General features: G+C 40.1%; 1 protein-coding gene across 4 annotated transcripts in view; it reads right to left on the minus strand.

The window, feature by feature from the left end:
* LOC122551024 (phospholipid scramblase 1-like) overlaps window positions 1-19715 on the minus strand; it is a 132780-nt gene extending 113065 nt beyond the window's left edge. Inside the window, exons 1-2 of one of the 4 annotated variants that reach the window (XM_087987824.1) lie at window positions 19464-19715; window positions 6414-6559 (exon numbers count right to left, since the gene is read on the minus strand). The gene's annotated coding sequence lies outside the window, so the exon portion shown is untranslated. Of the gene's footprint in view, window positions 1-6413; window positions 6560-7324; window positions 7418-19463 lie in introns of those variants that run through there. The other 3 variants (XM_087987827.1, XM_087987825.1, XM_087987826.1) reach the window with 3 other exon arrangements.
* Between the last annotated feature and the right edge of the window lie 3948 nt (window positions 19716-23663).

The following is a 23663-nucleotide window of genomic DNA, read 5'->3' on the forward strand; positions in this document are numbered from 1 at the left end:
CTTCACCTAACTCTACAGGCAATTTAGCATGGCCAATTCACCTAACCTGCACATTACTGGACTGTGGGAGGAAACGGGAGCACCCGGAGGAAATCCATGCAGACACAGGGAGAATGTGCAAACTCCACACAGACAGTTGCCTGAGGCGGGAATTGAACCCGGGTCTCTGGCGCTGTGATGCAGCAGTGCTAACCACTGTGCCACTCACATGTTGTTAATGTGCCTATTAGGAGGTCAGAAGGATGAGGGGCGATCTAATTGAATTGACCTAATCTATCCATTAGGAGTTTAGATGGACATGGGGTGGATCTAATTATAACATACAGAATACTGAATGGCCTGGACAGAGTGGATGTAGGGAAGTTGTTTCCATTGATAGAAGAGACTAGGACCCAAGGGCACAGCCTTAAGAATAAAGGGAAGACCTTTTAGAACGGAGATAAAGAGAAACTTCTTCAGCCAGAGACTAGTGAATCGATGAAATTCATTGTCACAGTAGACTGTGGAGGCCAGGTCATTGAGTACATTTAAGACTGAGATTGACAGGTTCTTGAGTATCAAGGGGACGGAGGGTTATGGGGAGAAAGTCAGAGAATGGGATTGAGAAACTTATCGGCCATGGTTGAATAGCAGAGCAGAATCAATGGGCTGAGTGGCCTAATTTCTACTCCTATGTCTTATGGTCTTAATTAACCGTTCATCCATTCATCATATTCAGTCTCTCCCTTTATCACACTGCAGGATAAACTGGTTCACCCATGGGGAGAAAGTGAGGTCTGCAGATGCTGGAGATCAGAGCTGAAAATGTGTTGCTGGAAAAGCGCAGCAGGTCAGGCAGCATCCAGGGAACAGGAGAATCGACCTTTCGGGCATAAGCCCTTCTTCAGGAATGAGGAAGGTTTGTCCAGCAAGCTAAGATAAAAGGTAGGGAGGTTCACCCATGGGACTAACGTCTCAATAACGTGACCTGCAGGACTCGCAAGGAGCCCAATCGCTGGACCCTCCACCCTCCAAACAAGTGGAGGGCTGTCTTGATGATGATGGGGGGGGGGGGGGGGGGAGGAGGGGGATGTCTCCTCGATCAAGCAGATGCGGCAGATGTGGAGGAATTGGGAGAACGGGATGGAGTTATTGCAGGATACTGGGTGGGAGGAGGTGTAGTCCAGATAGTCATTTTATGGTCAAGCCAATTTTGTATCCAACTGGCCAACTCACCATGTATTTCATGAAATTTGATCTTCTGAACCAGCCTACCATGTGGGACCTTGTCAAATGCTTTAGTAAAGTTCATGTAGACAACTTACCCTTTTCAATCATCTTCGTCACTTCTTCAAAATACTCAATCAAGTTTGTGACATAAGACATCCCTGCATAAAACTTCACTGACTATCCCTAATTAGTCCATTCTTCTCTAAATGCAAGTGAAATCCTGTCATTAAGAATCTTCTCCAATAATTTCCCTACCACTGATATAAGATTCACCTGGATGCTTTAGAGTTATAGAGTTATACAGCATGGAAACAGTCTATTCAGTCCAACTTGTCCATGCTGACCATATTCCCGAACTAAATTAGTCCCACCTGCCTGTGCTTAGCCCATATCCCTCCAAACCTTTTCAATTCATAAACTTATCCAAATGTCTTTTAAAAGTTGCGACTACTTTCTCTGGCAGCTCTTTCCACATATGAACCACTTGGTGTAAAACAGTTGTCCCTCATGTCCTTTTTAAATCTTTCTCCTCTCACCTTAAAAATATGCCCCCGAGTTTTGAACTCCCTCACCCTTGGGAAGAGACCCTTGTCATTCACCTTATCTGTGCCTCTCATGATTTCATAAACCTCAATAAAAGGTCACACCTCAACCTCCTACCCTACAGTGAAAGAAGTTTCCAGTCTCTCCCATCTATTTTTATATCTGAAACCCTCCATTCCCAGCTATAAGCTGATAAATCTTTTCTGAACCCTCTCTGGTTTAAAGAGTCATAGAGATATACAGCAGGAAAACAGAGGCTTCACTTTGGTCCAACTCAATCATGCAGACCAAATATCCTAAATAAATCTAGCCCATTTGCCAGCATTTGCCCCATATCCCTCCAAACCCTTTCTATTCATATACCCATCCAGACACCTTTTAAATGCTGTAATTGCACCAGCCTTCACAATTTCTCTGGCAGCTCATTCCATACATGCACCATCCTCTGCAAGAAAAAGTTGCCCCTTGGTCCCTTTTAAGTCTTTTCCCCTCTCACCTTAAACTTATACCCTCTAGTTTTGGACCCCCCCCCCCCACCCCCCACCCTGGGGAAAACAGTGGTGGACTCTCCTTCATTATGGGCATTTAAACGTGCATTGGATAGGCATATGGAGGATAGTGGGCTAGTGTAGGTTAGGTGGGCTTGGATTGGCGCAACATCGAGGGCCAAAGGGCCTGTACTGCGCTGTATTCTTCTATGTTCTATGTTCTAACATCTTGCCTATTTACCCTAATCATGTCCCTCTTGATTTTTTAAATCTCCATAAGGTCAGCCCTCAGCCTCCAATGCTGCAGGGAAAATAGCCTCAGTCTATTCAGCCTGTCCTTATAACTCAAACCCTCCAATATCCTTGGCAGCACCCTTATAATCTTATTTGAGTCCTGTCAAGTTTAATATCATCCTTCCATCAGCAGAATTGCACACAGTATTCCAATAGTGGCCTAGCCAATGAGCTGTACAGCCATATCATGACTTCCCAACTCTTATACTCAATGCTGTGACCAATATCGGCAAGCATACCTCTTGACTATCTTATCTACCTGTGACTCCACTTTCAGGGAACTATGAACTTGCACTCCAAAGTCTCACTGTTCAGCAACACTCTCCAGGACCCGACCATTAAGCATAGAATTCTTGCCCTGATTGGCCTTTCCAAAATGCAGCACCTCACATTTATCTAAGTTAAACTATCTGCTACTCCTCACCCTATTGACCCAACTGATCAAGATCTAATATCCTTCTCTGGCAGCTCATTCCATACATGCACCATCCTCTGCAAGAAAAAGTTGCCCCTTGGTCCAGAACCAGACACAGCACTCCAGAACAGGCCTCACCAACGTACTGTACAACCTCAACATGACGTCTCAATTCCTATAGGCAAAAGGTCTGAGCAATGAAGGCAATGTACTAAATGCCTTCTTAACCTCCCGGTCTACCTGAAAAAGGATCAACATTGGCTATTCTCTAGTCTGCCGTGGCCTCAGCTATAGCTGAGAAATATACAAAGATTTCTGTTAAGGACTCAGCAATCTCCTCCTTAGCCTCATCATGTCCCAAAATAGCAGGTCCTCTCGACTTACCTACATTGATATTTCTAAAGAGACCTTCTTAATAGCAACATGCCCTACAATGCCCTTCCCTAAACGTACCATCATCCATGTCTTTTTCTTTGGTGAATATCGATGCGATGTAAAAAAGGACCTCATCCAACTTCCTTTGGTGCTCCACACATAAATTGTCTCTTTTGACCTTGAGTGGACCTACCCTTTCTCTAGTTACCCTCTTGCTCCTAATGTACATGTAAAAAATCTTGGCATTCTCATTAATCCTACTTGCCAAAGATATTTCATGTCCCCTTTTAGCCATTTTTTTTAAAAAGTTATTTTCTGTTTCCTTCATACATCTCAAGGGCCTTGTTTGACTTTGTTTCCTAAATCATAAATACACTTCCTTTTTCCTTTTAACTAAACTTTCAATATCTCTCATCATCCAAGGTTCCTGAATCTTGCCATCATCTTTCTTCCTCATAGGAACTTGCTGGTCCTGAATTCTGGTCAACTGGCTTTTAAAAGATATGATCCCACACCCCCATGTCACACTAGTTTAAACCAAGCGGCACTAGCAAACCTCCATTCCAGGATATTGTGCCTCTCCAGTTTAGGTGCAACTGTCCTTCTTGTACAGATCCTATCTGCCCTGGAGGAGATCCTAATGATCCAGATATCTAAATCCCTCCTTTCTACACCAGCTCTTTAGCCCATGTTCAACTGTATTATCTTCATATTTCTGGCCTCACCAGCACCTGGGACAGGAAGTAATCCTCAGATTACAATCCTAGAGGTCCTGCTTTTGGACTTCCTAACTAACTCCCCAAACTCCCTCTGCAGCATCTGTCTTTCTGCCTATGTTGTTAGTACTAATGTGGATCAAGACCAATGTACATTCAGAGACATTCTTGACCCTGGCACCAGAGAGGCAACACACCAACTGGCCTATTGCTCACAGCCACAGAAAAGCGTCTTTGTGCCCCTGGCTATTGATCCCCTGTCACCACTGCTTACCTACACTTTGACCCTTCCTGCTGTACAAACGTGCCAATTGTGGTGCCACTGATCTGGCTGCTGCTGCTTTCCCCTGAGAGGCCATCCCCTAACAGTATCCAAAACAGTATATCTAGGTCACTTTTTCAGTCATGATATCACCTCTAGAGCTCTGCCTCTAGATTCAGCTCCACTCCCACTGCCGTGATTGTCCTCAGTCCTACCCTGACTGACCCCATTTTTCAGATATTTATGCAGTAGCTCCAGCCGCTGTTCATTTCCTAGTTCACTCTGCTGTGCTGCGCTATGCTACGCAGCTGTTTCTTAAGGGAGGAACGGAGAGTTGAAAATGCCACATTAAAAAGTGAGTTGGGGCTATGAAGTGATGTAAAATGTAAGGAAATAAGGTAGCCACCACTCAAAAGCGAGATTCTGAAATCACCATTTAAGATTCTGATTAGAAAAATTTCTCTCAACCTTGAGAAGCTGTTCTTTTTCCCCATATTTTCCCCCTCTTCCTTGTCATTGTTCACTTCACAGAGAAGGGAAATTTCCATCCAATTAATGTTTGTCCTGGTCTGTAGCTCTGCCATCTCTAACTGAATGTATTCTGGGAGATGTCATCAATGATCTCCTACTTTCAACTGTCCCTGCTGCAGACTCCTGCCACGTGCATCATCACAGAGCTCCACCTTCCCAAGGACTGAACTTTTAAAAATCTGACCATCCTACATTAATAGGAGCATAATCACTCTGCTTTGTCTAAAGAAGAACTCAGAACAAAATAAGAATGCCTATCTTACTCCTCCTGAGGAAAGATCTTCACCCTCACCATCAACACTTAATTCCACTTTGTAGCAAACAACCTCCCTCCCCTCCTTGATGGGTAACTGGTTATATCACACAAACATTTGCAATATTGACAGAATTTGACAGAGTGGATAGTGAAAGAACATTTCCTCTTAAAAGGAGAGACTAGAATTAAGAAACAGTTTCAAAAGCAGGGTTCCACCATTTATCATTGAAATGAGGAGAAATGTTTCTCTCAGAAGGTCTTTACTCCAATTAATTCTCTTCCCATGAAAGCAGTGGTCACTGGATATTTTTAAGGCTTATCTAACTAAGTTCTTGATTGATGAGGGAGTTAAATGGTATGGGGCAGAAAGAAAAGTATTGACCACATTACAATTAGCCATGAACTTATAAAATAGTAAAATTAGGGCCAAATGCCTGAGTCCATCTCCTAATTCATATGTTGATATTTACATGCATATTGCAGAAACTCTTACCTATTATACATATTGTCTGCCACTTCCTCCTGCCACATTCGATAGTGAGCTGGCTCCTTCTGGGAGAGTAACACTGAAGGAACAACGGTATATTTCCAAGTCAGGATGGGGAGTTGCTTTGAGGGGAATTTGCAGTGGTGCTGTTCCCATATACCTGCTGCCCTTATCTTTCTAGATGGAGGTGGTCTGGATTTGGAAGATGCTGTCTAAGGGTCTTTAATGAATTTCTGAAGTACATCTTGTTGACAGTACACACTGCTGCTACTGAGCATTGGAGGTGGAGGGAGTGGATGCTTGTGGGTGTGGTGCCAGTCAAGCAGGCTGTTGTCTCCTGGATACACTTTCTCTGGCAGTTCATTTGTCTCACATCAACTTAAGCACAACAGAATTTAATTTCTGCGCATTTAAAATCTTGCATCCAATGCATGTTCACGGTATCCATAACTTTGTCCATTCATGTACAAAGAAAAAATGGTGATTGCATAAAAGACCTATTAATTATTAATTGAACCATGCAAATTGAATTCATGAAAATATTCCACTGACAATGCAAACTAGTTTAAAACAAAATTTGATTTACTGATAGACAAAACTGGCTACCAACTAAGTTAGCATGTACCCACAAAGCTTTGAGCTTTTAAAATTTAACCTAACAAATCTGAGTCAATGACTACCGTATATTAAAATGTTCAAATAATTGTTAAACTGCATTCAGCTATACTCAAGTCATTACATGACAAACACATCAAAAAATATCTGACAAAAGAAACAATTATTCCATGAAGATTAATCATTTAAATGTTAGAAATGTCAACAAAATGCACCATTTACCTTTCCAGCTCTAGTACCTAAAGCTCACGTTCTGTCCCAGGATTAGAAATTTTACTGAGGCTTATGAACATTTAAAAGAATTCAACTCCTGTTCATAATGTGCGAAACATAAATGCATTATCAGTCCTGAAGTTTTTAATTCAGCCCTGTGGAAATACAATATCCAAAATATATAATGACAACCAGGAAAAAACATGCAAAAATTGCAAGCAATAAAAAAAATATTTTTAGTGTGATTCAAAAATTTTAAAGTGAATGTAATATTTGAGATCCATCAAATTATTTACCCTTCCCTTAGTTTTATCAGTTTTTAGGCCTGGTAATTTGTAGTCAGAGTAATTTGTGTGCTAACTTTTATTAATGTTTTGTGGTGATGTTTTGCATTTATGTACTCAATTACAAATAGTTCTTGACAATCCTTCATGCAGAGATAAATGAAAAGGTGTTTGAACAATAGTAAACTACATGCAAAAAAATGTAATATTGACAGTTTTGTGATTGCTGGAGAAAGATTCAAAATATCCAAAATTTTCTGTCTAGGCCCGAGAAGATAGGAACTAAGACCTTTTAAGTCTTAGAAGGAAAAAACAGTAAAGGCAAGTGTACATGGAAGTCAACGTACTGATCGTACAGGAGGCAAATTTTCTTAAGTCATTTTTTTTCTGAAAAAGAAGGCCTTAGATGACAAGTGCTGAAGTTGTTTTTTATGATTGAAAATTTAACTTTTATGAACCTTGCAAAAACTGCCTCAAGGCTGGAGAAAAGCAAAAAAGATGAATAAAATGGCCTGGCAATAATCCGAATGAGACTGGACAGGGTAAATACATATACCATCTGTTGTATTATTGCATGGGTTCCAGAAAGGCAGTTATTTGATATCATGACATGTGAGAATCCAGTTCTTGTCTCACCTTTGGTAATTACAGTGCAGAGTTAGTGCAATTTGCCAATCACTCATCCATGTACTGTGTTACAGTCATGTAATGTAGCCACAACTTCAGTACACATGGAATCCTGACAATCTAAAGTTGGGGATATTATAACATTGAAAATAGTTAGGGTTACCATGATGAGAGGCATGTCATACATACTTTAAAAAAATCATTTTTAGGAGTTTAGATTTTAAATTAGTGGCACATTTTATTTGAAGTACTTTTAAAATAAATTAGGCCAGTCTTTCAAGAATCATGAATTAAACTAGCATATGTCAGAGTTCAGGTGACTGCAGTGCTTCCTGAAGTCTTAATGCAGGTTTGTTTCTATTGTGGAGGTTTACAACAAAGGAGAGAAAACATTAGCCATCAGCTATGATAAAACCTAGGATACACCCCAGTGGAGACTGGCAGTCAGACACACCTTTGTTCTGCCAATTGTCACATTCCAATCACTTAATCTGAACTATCAACATCTTTTCTCTCCCAGTACTCTGTATCCCAACCCCCTGCCCCCACCAACTATAGCGTAAATGCTGCCACTCCATAGTTCTCTTCAGATGAAGAATCATCTAGACTTGACATGTTACTTGCTGTCTCTGCACGGATACTGCCTGGCCTGCTGTGATCTCCAACATTTGTTGTTTTTGGACAGATTCCAGCAACTGCAGTAACTTGCTCATATGATGCACAAGGTTCATTTGTAATTTATTACAAAAGCTTTTGAATTGGAGTCAGGTGCAAATATGGTCTCTCCTAAAAAACGGAGACCGTTAGGAATACTCCAGTTAAGGAAACAAGCTCTCTCGGTGAAAAAGTGCAGTTTGTCAAATTTCCAGACCAGGAGTGCTTGGTTAGAGCTCTGCAGGTAATGACAGGTTGAGAAAGTCCATGCTTTCAACTGTGTGAGTATTCTAGGGAAAATAAGAACTTCACAGCTCACAGGCCAAGAATTGAGAAAAAGCAATTAAACTTCCACAGTGGACATGAAAGGAATCTTTCTCAGATTCTGATAAGCTATAAATGTGATGGAATAGATGGGATTTTGTTTTGCTGCACATTTTGAAAATTTTCAAACGGTGTCATATTTAGATCGCTTGGCTTGGTTTCTTTTGTTGGTGTAATAAAACTTTTGTATCTAAAATCAATTCTGCAGCATTGTGCGCTTATATTTCTGTGAAAGGCCATCATTTTTCATTCTCTTAATTTAATGTGATCAATCACACCAGATTTTAGAATCTGACTTGGCCAGTAGTAAAACTAGCTGGGATCATAAAGTTGTTGAGAAACTTCAAGACATAAGTCACATCAAGAATCAATTTTGGTGTTACAAGTTACAAGGGTGAACATATAGAACATAGAACATAGAAGAATACAGCGCAGTACAGGCCCTTTGGCCCTCGATGTTGCGCCGATCCAAGCCCACCTAACCTATACTAACCCACTATCCTCCATATACCTATCCAATGCCCGCTTAAATGCCCATAAAGAGGGAGAGTCCACCACTGCTACTGGCAGGGCATTCCATGAACTTACAACTCGCTGAATAAAGAACCTACCCCTAACTTCAGTCCTATATCTACCCCCCCTTAATTTAAAGCTATGCCCCCTTGTAATACCCGACTCCATACGCGGGAAAAGGTTCACACTGTCAACCCTATCTAACCCCCTAATCATCTTGTACACCTCAATCAAGTCACCCCTAAACCTTCTTTTCTCTAATGAAAACAGCCCCAAGTGTCTCAGTCTTTCCTCATACGATCTTCCTTCCATACCAGGCAACATCCTGGTAAACCTCCTCTGCACCCTTTCCAGTGCCTCCACGTCCTTCCTATAGTATGGCGACCAAAACTGTACACAATATTCCAGATGCGGCCGCACCAGAGTCTTATACAACTGCATCATGACCTCAGGACTCCGGAACTCAATTCCTCTACCAATAAAAGCCAGTACGCCATATGCCTTCCTCACCGCACTATTTACCTGGGTGGCAACTTTCAGAGATCTGTGTACATGGACACCAAGATCCCTCTGCTCATCCACACTACCAAGTATCCGACCATTAGCCCAGTACCCCATCTTTTTGTTATTCTTCCCAAAGTGAATCACCTCACACTTAACTACGTTGAATTCCATTTGCCACCTTTCTGCCCAGCTCTGCAGCTTCTCTATATCCTGCTGTAACCTGCCACATCCTTCCTCACTGTCAACAACTCCTCCGACTTTCGTATCATCCGCAAACTTGCTCACCCAACCTTCTAACCCCTCTTCCAGGTCATTTATAAAAATGACAAACAGCAATGGTCCCAAAACAGATCCTTGCGGAACACCGCTAGTGACGGCACTCCATGAAGAAACTTTGCCATCAACTACTACCCTCTGTCTTCTTCCATCCAGCCAATTCCTAATCCAAACCTCCAACTCACCCTCAATGCCATATCTCCGTATTTTCTGCAGTAGCCTACCATGGGGAACCTTATCAAATGCCTTACTAAAATCCATATATACCACATCTACCGCTTTCCCCTCATCAACCTCCTTCGTCACCTTTTCAAAGAATTCAATAAGGTTTGTGAGGCACGACCTGCCCTTCACAAAACCATGCTGACTATCCTTGATCACATTATTCCTATCCAGATATGCATAAATCCTATCCCTTACAATTCTCTCTAAGACTTTGCCCACAACAGAAGTGAGACTCACCGGCCTATAGTTACTAGAGTTATCCCTACTCCCCTTTTTGAACAAGGGAACCACATTTGCTATCCTCCAGTCTTCTGGCACTACTCCTGTAGACAAAGAGGACATAAAAATCAAGGCCAATGGCTCTGCAATCTCCTCCCTTGCTTCCCAGAGAATCCTAGGATAAATGCCATCAGGCCCAGGGGACTTATCTATGTTCACCTTTTCCAGGATTTCCAACACCTCTTCTCTACATACCTCAAAGCCATCCATTCTACTTATTTGTGACTCAGTATTCGCATCGACGACAATGCCCTGTTCCTGAGTAAATACTGAAGAAAAGTATTCATTCAGTGTCTCCCCAATCTCTTCCGCCTCCACACGCAACTTCCCACTACTATCCTTGACTGGACCTATTCCTACCCTAGTCATTCTTTTATTCCTAACATACCTATAGAAATACCTATATGGGGAACCACTCAGACAATATCACACTGACAATGGTGTTTGACACAAGGCAGCCAGTTGCTGCTCTGGTATACATATGGTGGAGACCAATGATAGTCAAGAATAACGATTTATTAAACAACATACTTGTTCTGCATAGCTGTGTAGCCAGAGTAAATCTAGAACCTGGATACGGTAGTCAAGGCAATGGGTGGGGCTCTACAATGTTCACAAAGCACTTTTATCTTCAACATCACAACTAGAGTCAGTCAAATGATAACAGAGGATCTAGGGTAACAGGCTAAATTGAATTTCAATTTGTATTGTCGGAGTATAAATAATAGCAACTGATCAATTGTCTAAATATTGAAGAAACCAGTTTGACATTCTGTTGGGAAGTCCTTTGTTTCTTGTTTGGATGCGAATAGCAAGGGATGCAAAACAACAAAAGAGACCTGAATGTCAAAACCAGAAAAGGTTCTGAAATTGGATGCAAGTGCCATCAGGTTTATTCAACAAAAGCAATGACGCAAAGAGGATAGGAGTAATGAAGGATAGTTGAAAGCCACCCCATTTAAGTAATAATTTGGAGGTGCCAGTGTTGGACTGGGGTGTACAAAGTTAAAAATCATACAACACCAGGTTATAGTCCAACATGTTTATTTGGAAGCATTAGCTTTCAAAGCACTGCTCCCTCATGCCGCAGGTGGGGTAGGAGGAGGCACACGCAAACACACAGAGAAAAGAGGGAGAGGGAGATGGAGAGATTTCTGTTTTTGTTTCAGATTTTCCAGAATGTTCAGTTTTTTGTTTTATTTTACGAAGAGACAAATTACTATTTTTTTAAAAAAGATCTTAAGACTCCAAGAAATAATAAACTAAAAATCTTTTGCCTCTATGCAGCCTCTTTCCCTCTATTCCTTGCCTACTCATATATCTGTCAAGATGCCTCTTAAACGTTGCTATTATATTTGTCTCCTCCAGCATCTCCTCTGGCAGCACATTCCAGATGTGCATCATCCACTATAGAGAAAACGTGCTTCTCATGTCTCCTTTAAACTAACCACCCTTTACTTTAAAGCTGTGTCCCCTTGTAATTGACATTTCTATCCTGGGAGAAAGACTCCGACTATCCATTCCATCCACACCTCTCAATTTTATAAACTTCTATTAAGCGACCCTGATCCTTCAACATTCAAGTAAAAGCCTTTTATGTGCCAATTTATCAACTTCCTTCTAGAAATCCAAATACACTGTACACAATATCTAAAGGAAACCTCTTTATCTACTCTGCTTGTTGTATCTTCAGAGAACTATAGCAAACTTTCTACAGCTACTCTCTTTTTATATATTCATAATATGGCTCTTGCTGTTTATTTTTATATTTCTTGCCAGTTTACATTCATAATCACTTTGTTCCTTTTTTATTAGCATTTTAGCAATCTGCTACTGGTTTCTTAAAAACGTCTAATCCTCTAGCCTGCCAGTAATTTTCATCAATTTATATGCCTTAGATTCTGATTTGTTGCTCTTATTGACCGTTTTTGTTAACCATAAGTGTTTGTTATTTCTCAACGGTGTATTTTTACCTGAAATAAATTTGTGCTATTAGGAAATAATCTGATTAAATGTCTGCAGATGTTCACCCATTGACATCCCCCTTAGTCTATTTTTCAAGCATGCTTTAGGCAACTCTTTCTTTATGTCTGTCATTGCCTTTACTTAAGCTGAAGAGATTGATTTGAGATCCAAATTGCTCTCCTCAAGTTATATTTGAAATTCCACCATGTTATAATTCTCTAGGGTAGCAACCATAACTATAGGATTTCTAATTAATCTCAACCTCATTACACATTGCTAGATCTAAAGTAGCCTGTTCCTGGATAGAGTCAGCAATTACTGCCTTAAGAAACAATCCCTGTCTCCAAGTTCATCTTCTATGTTATCCTTGGCCATCTAATTTGTCCAGTCAATATGTAGATTAAAATGAACGAAAACAATTGTAGTGCTCTTCTTACGCGGTTCCATTATTTCCCAATTTATACTTTGTCCTATCAGTAGGCAACCTTTTGGGGCCTATAGACAACACTGACTTGTGCTATTCCTTACTTCCATCCATTACCTATACCACAATTCATCATTTCACCAAAACCTTTCAAAGTGGCTATTAATGAGGCAATTTGTATCTAATTTCTCAAAATATCACAGTGTTTTGACATCCAAATATCTATTTATTTGATAGGGTTTGGGTTGCTGGGGAAAGAATTGGTTTCTTTTCTGTTATTTCATGTACTGTTGTGCCTTACATTTTTCCCCAAACATTTGATGAGTTTAATAGAGAACAAAAACATGGAGGATAAAGCAAAATAAACTGTGATTTTCACCATGATTCTGCTCATTGTTTAAAGTTGGAAAACAAAGCTTATGAAGGCTGTTCTTTATGTAGGAACATTTTCTCATCCCATCCCATTTCATATGTCTGCATGAAAGTCGTCTTCTTCTTGGTGTGACATACTTGAGTACCCACATTTGACTGTACAAATTTCAACCTCGTTCAAACAGTTTATATTTCTCTAGTTGGAATTCTACATTTTAAAAATGTTATGGAGGACATCCTGCTTAAGGGCATTCATTCTTTTATATCTTGATAATCAAACATGATTATTACAGAGCAGACTGAATTATGAATCAGATTACTGCTCCATACCAATCTGAGTAACATTTGCATAAAAATGTACCATATAATTGGTTTCTTTTTACTGTTAATTACAGACATCCAGTAATTACAGTTTCCACTGTCTTCAGTAATGGTAACAAGCTGGGGACAGTCAGAGGAGATAGTTTATTCTTTTATGGAAAAGTCTATCATGTGATGTGCTAAATTTAAGAACTACATTAAATCTAAATGACATGAATTTTGTAATTATATTTAACATGGTCTCAAACTATACTATAAAGCAATAACACAACCCAGAAGTTGAGATAATAAACAGAAATCATGAGAGTCGGTTATCAATATCACATTATTCACATTGTTGTTACTATCTTGAAACTGATTCTAGTTTATAAATAAATATTATGTGCACATAAATTTTAGCATTTCATACAATTTTCAGCTAACAGAGAAGACAAAAGTTATCAAAACGGCAGGCATTAAACAATGTGATTTGACAGACACAATACTGTTTGACATGACTAGCAAGGAGAATTATCAACACTTATTTTATAAATGAAGTCAAAGCTTTGATTTCATGTCTCATTTTAGCAATGTTTAAGTTCTATACTACTAAGCAATTATATACATTATTACTGTTTTAGAAGGAAGTTGCTGGCACTGGTAATACTTTAGCTATTTATTTGGATTATGTGTTCCTAAGGCAGGCAGCTATTCATGGTGGCCATCAAGAACTAACTACACATATGCAGTTTTATGTCCATGTGCAAAAGTCCCTGCGACATTGACAGAAATCTCAATTGTGCCAGTATGTCTCTGCTTATATGCAGAGTAAATCCAGCACAGACGTGAACATGAAATTGTCGCAGCATTAGATTGTGGACTTTAGACTTCTCAATGTTGTTGGTGGATTTTTAATATTCCTACGAGTCCTTAAAACAGTATGAAAAGTTTCAGAGCTCCAACCACACACACTGCATGTAACCTGAGTGGTGCAATACTCCATTTCTGCACATGTGCACCCATTGTCCCACCCAGCAGTGGTATTGTCCATGAATGCAGCTTTGTTTAAACAGTGCCTTCTGCTCAACTCGAACCTCTGTATACTTACCAGAACAGTAAAGTGCAAGTTTCATTAAGAAAGCATCAGTTCACCTTGAAAGAGAGGAGGGGTTGTGAGCCAAAGGGTGCTACAATATGCCAGAAATCACCATAATTAGCAAATGTTTCAATTCATGTTCAATTAGAGTTGGGATGTAAGGTGAGAACAAGATTCATTTTAGTTCTGATGGTATACTGATTGAAAGGTACATCAACAATTACTGTCTGGATACTCACATGAAGATTTCAGTCATGGTGCTAAAGGATTCTGACACACTATGAATCACTTTCTTAGTAATGTGTGCAGAGAAAAAAGCACTGGAATAACAAACTGAATTAGGTAAAGTTACTTAGAAAACAAAGTAGGGTTCCCATAGTTCTGAAGGATGTTGCATTAGTGGGATATCATTTTTGTACATATATGATCTTCACAAATCTTGGCACAAACTTGAAACCTCTGATTCTAACTTACAAAGACAAGCATCAGCGCATCTAGAGAAAGCTATACTATCACTCCCTGTGCATGGTACATCTACCAGTAAGAGCCTACTGATGAACATTCACACCCAGTTCTTTTAATTACAAATTTTAATCCTTCAATCTGCTCTTCAAAACCTTTTGTGTTCTCACAAGAACTTATTTCTGCAAATTTCTTCAAACACTATTCCTAAATCATTCCTTTAGAGTATCTTTCCTGCTCTCTTCATTCCACAACTGGAGACAAAGTCTCAAGCTACTTGGCCAGATTTTCTTCATTTAACTCCCTAAATTCTTGCCAGCCACTTCCTTTCCTTTACCCTTCTTAAAACCAATCGTTTCAACAAAGCCTTTTATCAGACTTCCTAATCTAGTGTCCTGGTTTAGGATCCATTTTCCTTTTATGAAATAATGAGGGGCATGGATAAGGTGAATAGCCAAGGTCGTTTTCCCAGGTAGTGAGTGCTAAACCAGAGGGCATAGGTTTAAGGTGAGAGGGGAAAGATCTAAAAGGTACCTAAGGGGTCAATTTTTCATAGAAGGTGGTGTGTATATGGAATGAGCTGCCAGAGAATGTGGTGGAGGCTGGTTTACAACATATTACAATATTTAAAAGGCATCTGGATGGGTATATGAATAAGAAGGATTTGGATGGATATGGGCCAAATGATGGCAAATGGGACTAGATTTATTTAGGATGTTTGGTTGGCATGGACAAGTTGGACTGAAGTGTCTGTTTCCTTGCTGTATATCTCTAGGAGTCTAATGTCAGTTTAAAAATCCATCTGGTTCAGTGAAGGATTCTGCCAGACCCTCAATGATTCTTACTTAGCCTCTGAAATGACCTAGCAAGCCACTCACAGGTAAAGGCAATTGAGAATGGGCAACAAACATTGGCTTTGCCAGGAATGTCTACATGCTGCCAAAAATGTTTAAAAATTGATATTTATTGATATATTGTCATTTCTTTGAAACCCTTAAATACTCATCTACATGTTATTTATGGATGACATGCAATATACTCCAATTCAACAGTGAGAAGACCAAAGTTATTGTTCATCTCCCTGCCATAAAATCCTTGCCCATTTTTCCATGCAAACCCCAGACATGACGTATAGTCTAGTTCAATGCAACAATCTCAGCTTCTTCATGGGCAAAAATCCAACAACGAAACCATCAACATTCATCTCTACAACACAGGTTGAGGCCAGGGAGGTAGGCAATCTGTTGTTGAAACTCTCACCTATGTTTTAATCAATTCTATATTCATATTACTAGTTCATTATTTTTGCAGCTATCTTACAAATGTCTATGCTCTAAAATATCAGGTCATTCTGCTGCACTAAGTTTCATTCATCCATGTCCTTTCCGACTTAAATTGGCGAACCAGGAACCAGAGTAAAATTTGTTTTCATGTACCTTCACAATCTTTGTAAACTCTTCCAGTTTTACATTCCTCTCCCCTCAGTTCACCAGACTTTGCCTCTCGTGCACCCCACCCTTCAGCCTGTGATCACAACCATGTGTTTGCTGCTTTAGCCCATGCCTAAAATTCCCACCCAAAACCACATACTCCTTTTCCTTGGTAAGATCTTTTTCAATTCCATCACTGTGATAAAAGCTCCCGTCCTCCTAGCTTTTTCTTTGACAGATATCCAGTTTTAATATATGGTTATTCTTTTTTGAATGCCTTGGCAAGTTTTTATTTCTGCTAACAGCACTATAATAACATGATGCAGTAAATGTTCAGAATTAGTAAGTTTGCAGATGATACAAAATCAGGAGGTGCCATTGCTAGCAAGGAAGGTTATCAAAAATTACAGAGGGATTTTGATCAGATGGGGAAGTGGCCTTAAGATTGGCAAATGCAATTCAATACAGATAAGTGTGAAAGGTCACACTTTGAAAGTCAAACCAAGGTAGGACTTATACAGTAAATGGTAAGGTCCTGAGGAGTGCTGTGGAACAGGGGGACGAAGGAATATAAGTACATGGTTCTTTGAAAGCAGTGTCACAAGTGGGTAGGGTGGTGATGGCATTAAGCATGCTGCCCTTCATCGGTCAAGGCATTGAGTATAGAACATAGAACAGTACAGCCCTTCAGCCCTTGATGTTGTGCCAATCTTTTATCCTACTCTAAGATCAAACTAACCTACATACCCTTCAGTTTACTATCATCCATGTGCCTATGGAAGAAATGTCCCCAATATATATGACACTACTGAGTATAGAAGTTGGGACATTATGTTCCAGTTGTAAAAGTCATTGGTGAGGCCACACTTGGAGAATTGTATACAGTTTTGGTCACCCTGTTGTAGAAAAGACATGTTTAAACTGGAAAGCGTACAAAGAAGATTTACAAGGATGTAGCCAGGATTAGTAGGCCTAATCTAGAGGGAGAGGTTGGCCAGGATAGAACTTTATTCCTTGGAATGTAGGAAAATGAGGGTGACCTTATTTGAGGTGTACAAAATCATGAGGGATATGGATAGGATGCATGAATATAGACTTTGTTCCAGGGATGAGGAAGTGAAAACTAGAGGGCATAGGTTTAAAGGTAAAGGGAAAGATTTAAGAAGGACCTGACTGGCAACCTCTTCACACAGAGATGTATATGGAGTGGGCTGCCAGAGAAGGTTGAGGCAGGTACAATAGTAACATTTAAAAAAAACATTTGGATAGGTACAGAGATGGGAAGGGTTTAAGTGGGATATGGACAAAATGTAAGAAATTGAAACTAGCTGAGTAGGCACCATGGTCAGCATGGACAGTTTGGGCCAAAGGGCCTCTTTCCATACTGTTTTACTCTATGACTCCATGATTGCCCATGAGCTGATTCAGTGGGACATCTCTCAGCAGCTATCCTTCTATTTTCGTTTCCTCTTTACTCGCCACATGAAATGATTGTGCTGCAAATGGCTATAAATACAAGTCAAATTGAATAACCTATCTCAGACATCAATACAATTTAAGGCTAGAGTAATAAACTAAGTAAGGACAGAGAAAGAATTAGGATAAATTACAGTCAAGTTGGTTACAAAAAAACAAAAGGAAATGATAAAAGGGCAAGAAGGATTCGATTGGGAGAGAGAGAGAGAAAACAGGAAAGGTTGGCTATTTGTAAAATAGCTTTCTCCTTTCAGGAGAGGAGGGATTGCAGGAACATGAAACTCCTTATTTAAAAAGGTTATTTGTTGCATCAGCTTTGAATTTTGCAGCGAATATAATACACATTAACAATGTAAATACAATGTTGGAATAACAATAACAACGTTTGGCATTCTCAGGGGAGATTGATGAGCCCTCATTTTTGCAAGGAAACAGGACCAGCATACATCATCCAAAAACTTAGGCAATTCACAACTCAGGGAGATTTCTTTTTCACCACAACTTACTGCATCACTTATATACAAGTAACAACATCTATGTTACATTTTGTCAGTGTGCTCTGGCCCCAAGGGAAATATCTGAGTAAGCTGAAAGTAGAAGATATTAAGAGTATTCAAAATACACCAATTTGAAAACTGATGAAAGAAGTAATTAATCCTCTTTGTTTTAGTACTGTATCAGTTGTTAGCTTCTGATAATTGTTTAGGCTATTTAATTTCTAATTATTTTGGATGAACTTGTTCCAATGAATCATGACTCATCTCGGTCAACTGGGGCTTCAACCTGAACCATCTGGCATAGAGGCAGGTACACTGTCATTATATGCTTCGAGACTCTACTTGTGCTTATTACCATTAGTGCAACACTCAACCATTGAGCTCTTTACAAAGTGCATAGCTATCAATGAGGAGAAAGTGAGGTCTGCAGATGCTGGAGATCAGAGCTGAAAATGTGTTGCTGGAAAAGCGCAGCAGGTCAGGCAACAAACAGGAGAATCGACGTTGAAGAAGGGCTTATGCCCGAAACGTCGATTCTCCTGTTCCCTGGATGCTGCCTGACCTGCTGCGCTTTTCCAGCAACACATTTTCAGCATAGCTATCAATCACCATCGTGATTTTACAACCCTCAAACTGAATTTCAGACAATATGAGATGGCAGAGGAAGGCAAACAGTTTTCAGGAAACACTATAATCACCATGAGAACCAGGACAGGAGGACAAACTGACCAAGAAACATTGTATTGACCATAAGAACCAGAACAGGAGGGAAAACGCGCATCAAAAAAAACTAACATGAGAGTTAACATGTGCACCTGTACAGGATGGAAATCTCAATAAACATTACAGTCACCAGGTGAGCCTGTACAGATGTAGATCTAAGTATTTCCTAACACCTGCGGCATAACAAATAAATGAACGCTTTTTTTTAAAGATTGTATTTCTCCTACTTTGAGGATGTGCCTCTAAAGTTCAACTTTACTTTTTTTTCGCCGCAACCCTTTATCTCTTTAAGGAAAAACGTCAATGATCAGGGAAACCGTTACCTCCTGAGAAATGAACAGCAACGCAAGCACATCAGCTCATGTAGAATTATTGGAATAAAATATCATTATACACAGAGGCCATGTGTTGAAAATGCAAGTGCCTACAAGAAGAGTGAAGATTTTGTTGTAGCGAGAAGCTAATGAGATCCAGCGGCAGCCATAAGCAGGAACATGAAACATCAGACTTCCGCATTGGAGTCTTCTACTCTCCCCTTCTACTTTATTCATAATATTAGCAAGGTACGTGACAAAACATTTCAAATTGAATATTACATGGACAGCAATAAAATATAAAAAGCACTCACGCAGAAAAGACAACGCAGTATGTGTTTCACCCTGGCAGCACTGTACAAAGACTGGCAAACACCCACTAACACCACAGCTTCTCCCAGCTTGACGTCAACTGTTCCTATCTTTGGCTTCACCTAACAAGGAGGAGGTTTAATTTGTTTATCGTTTACTATCAAATCAGAAAACATGAACATATAATTTATATTTTTACTACTATGTTCAGAATATGCATTGTAATTTGTGCCATATTGTTAGAAGATGAAATAAAAGGTTGAAATAAAAAGTACTGCAATGAAATCGTGTGCACAGTTTAATTGCGTGCTGCAATGGAAACCACCCCACGTAAGAAAAATTGCCTCTTCTATGCGCTGGCTTTGCAACAATTAGCCGTTTTTCTTAAAGTGTGACATTAAGAAGAAAGACTCTTCAAATATTAATATAAAACAAAAATGAATATGCCAGAGGCAGATACAATTCTTGCTCGCTTTCGACTTGTGAAGTCAGGATTGACAGAACTGTCATCCAATTAACCAACACCAAAGCTGAAAATAGTAACCAATCACAAAAGATGCCCAACAAAATCAAAAATTGCTGGAGAAACTCAGCAGGTATCTGGTATCTCCACACGAGCAGTGAAAGTCCTTGCCAACCAGAGACAGAATCCTTTCCTCATAAGGGGTGAGGAGACAAATGTGGGATACCTCACCTTGACTCTCTCTGACCTGTTGTAGGCTGTTTTCGCCTGCAATGGGACGAAGGGAACAACCGTTGGTGCTGGTACAGGTGGGGAAAAGATACCCCAAGTAAGTAGGTAGTGCAGAGACCATGCAAGGTAGTAGGCTGGAGGTTTGGCAGGGTTAGAGTAAGTGAGGAGAGATGTTGTACATGTAAAAACTGTAATTTTTAAAAATTTCTATATTTTTGACTGTGGACTGAAATGTGGAAAAGGATTGATTTAAAACCCTGGGATTTTAGAAAGATTTGGTACAATTTTAAAAAGTAAGTTACTAAGTCATGTTTACATTGCTGCTTGTTCAAGCAGCAGGGAAGGGTGCTTGTTGATAGACTAGCACCTGGAGTGTGCACAAATGGAGAATTGGCCAGCAACTGGTTGAAAATGCCAAAGCCATCAGCCTGCTCCTGGGTAGGTGAACAGCTTGTGGGATTGAAAACACTTGCAGAAGGCTTCAGACCGCTGCTAGGGCTGATAGTGCATCTTTCTCTCCAGTGAAATAAACCTGAACAGCGCCTAATGTGAGGATGCGAAAAGATCCTGTAGAAAAGAGATTTTGAAGAACATAAAATCGTGATTGTGGGTATGTTCACCGAGCTGGGAAGTCGATTTGCAGACGTTTCCTTCCCTGTCTGGGTGACATCTTCAGTGCTTTGGGGCCTCCTGTAAAGAGCTGCTGTACTGTGTCTTCTGGAATTTATCTGGTTCCGTTCCTGCTACTTCCCACTGCTGGTTCCAGTGTTTGTTGGAGTGGCCAGTATATTAGGTCCAGGTCAATTTGCTTGTCCGTGGATGACTGTCATGCTTCTAGGACTAAATATACCGGCCACTACAACAAACAACTGGAACTGGCAACTGGAACCAGCACCTAAGCTACAAATCTTTACACAAACCTTGAAGAACACAAAATTCTTGGCAAGCAAAGGGATCATTGCAGTGAACCTTGTGGACTTGGGCCATTGAACTGCTTCCTTTTTTTTCCTCTCAATCTATAATATCAACTTTTTCTGTCTGTCTATGTGTTCAGTGAGGGATGAGATTGAAGGTTAGAAGGGTTTAGAGTGTTCACTGGTAGAGATGTACATTGCTAAGTCATAGTTGTTTACCTATGCTTAGAATCTATTCATGAGTAGTGGTTCTTTTTTATTTCTTATTCAGTACAGAAACCTGGTCCATGTTTTCTGTTAGCCTGGGTCTGTTTGGAGAATTTGTATACTTTGATTACATTCGTAACTTCTGTGACAACTCCAGGAATAGCAGGGTTTGATTTCCAGTATGCTACTCCAGTGAGGCACAACACATGTCAGTGAGAGTGATTAGTCATGAGCCTTAGTGGGAGATAGAGTCATAGAGGCATAGAGATGTACTGCACGGAAACAGACCCTTTGGTCCAACCCGTCCATGCCGACCAGATAACCCAACCCAATCTAATTCCAACTGCCAGTACTCGGCCCATATCCTTCCAAACCCTTCCTATTCATATACCCATCCAAATTACTTTTAAATGTTGCAATTGTACTAGCCTCCACCACTTCCTCTAGCAGCTCATTCCATACATGTACCACCCTTTGCGTGAAAAAGTTGCCCCTTAGGTATCTTTTATATCTTTCCCCTCTCACACTAAAACTATGCCCTAAACCTAAACCATCCCCACACCAGGGAAAAGACTTTGTCTATTTATGCTATCCATGCCCCTCATGATTTTGGTAAACCTGTACAAGGTCACCCCTCAGCCTCCGACGCTCCAGGGAAAACAGCCCCAGCCTGTTCAGCCTCTCCCTATAGCTCAAATCCTCCAACCCTGGTAACGTCCTTGTAAATCTTTTCAAGTTTTGCAACATCTTTCTGATAGGAAGGAGACCAGAATTGCATGCAATATTCCAATAGTGGCCTAACCAATGTCCTGTACAACTGCAACATGACTTCTGAACTCCTGTACTCAATACTCTGACCAATAAAGGAAAGCATACCAAATGCCTACTTCGCTATCCTATCTACCTGCGACTCTCCTTTTAAGGAGCTATGAACCTGTACTCCAAGGTCTCTTTGTTCAGCAACACTCCATAGGACCTTACCATTAAGTGTGTAAGTCTTACTAAGATTTGCTTTCTCAAAATTCAGCACCTCACATTTATCTGAATTAACTCCATCTGCCACTTCTCAGCCCATTGGCCCATCTGGTCAAGATCCTGTTGTAATTTGACGTAACCTTCTTTGCTGACCATTACACCTCCAATTTTGATGTCATCTACAAACTTACTGACTATACTTCTAATGCTCACATCCAAATCATTTAGATAAATGACGAAAAGTAGTGAACCCAGCACCGATCCTTGTGGCAATCCACTGGTCACAGGCCTCCAATCTGAAAAACAACCCTCCACCATCACTCTCTGTCTTCTATCTTTGAGCCAGTTCTGTATCCAAATGGTTAGTTCTCCCTGTATTTCGTGAGATCTAATCTTGCGAACTAGTCTCCCATGGGGAACCTTGTCGAACGCCTTACTGATACACGCACAGTGAGTATGAGGATGCAGAAAGAAGACTTTGGCACTTAAATGCATGTTTGGAGAAGATCATTGACCTTTCAGCATTGTTAACTTTCCACTGCACCACCCTGTTCACCTGAACGACCAGATCCAATTTCCCTTTGTCCATCATGTTTGAACCAATCAACATGAACTGTGCAGGATTCCAGACTGCCAGCACTTGACTTGGTGCACAAATATGTTTTTAAAACAAATATGGGGCCAGCACCAGGAATCCTGAGAAGTCCCAGTCTGCAATGGTGAGAGGGATGACATGACAAGCAGGGTGCCATTGAAACATGTTGTATGGGTAATGAAGCAAGTTTGGGAAAGGTTAAAATCTCACTGGTCTCACAAACCTTCCATGAAACTTGCCAAAATTAGCACTAAGGAGAATTTGGATAAAATTCAGCCATAAGATCACAGTTCAAGTTCACTAAAAAAAACCCCACCCATTTTGTCCCAATTTCCAAGAGGCTTATGGTGATCCAAATATAAACCAACATGCTTCAAAACTATGGTGCAGTGTATCAGGTACTAATAGTAATGTTTGAAAGAGAAGAGTGGAATCAATGAAGCTCACTCAGTCTATTGTGCCTGTGCCAGTTCTTTGAAATAGTTCTTTACTTAACCTCCCTGCTTTTCCCTGCAACCAGTAATTTCTCATTTTGTTTTTTGACTTTTATAAAATCATAGAAATTATGAAAATTTATAGCGCAGAAGGAGGTCACGTAATCCATTGTTTTCTTGTTGGTTGATTGAGTTTCCCTCCAGCCTAATCCCACTTTACAGCTTTTAGTCCACAGCTTTGTAGTTTTTAGAACTTCAAGTACATATCCAAAACTTTGTTAATGTTATAAGGGTTCATGGCTCTATCATACTTTCAGGCAATGAGTTTCAGATTCCCTGTAGCCTTTAGTTTGTCTCAAATCACCCCTAAATCTCTACCTCTT

Source organism: Chiloscyllium plagiosum, unplaced genomic scaffold (assembly GCF_037043375.1).
Source record: "Chiloscyllium plagiosum isolate Xiang-an unplaced genomic scaffold, Cpla_swu_hap1 HiC_scaffold_6, whole genome shotgun sequence".
NCBI classification, from domain to species: Eukaryota; Metazoa; Chordata; class Chondrichthyes; order Orectolobiformes; family Hemiscylliidae; genus Chiloscyllium; species Chiloscyllium plagiosum.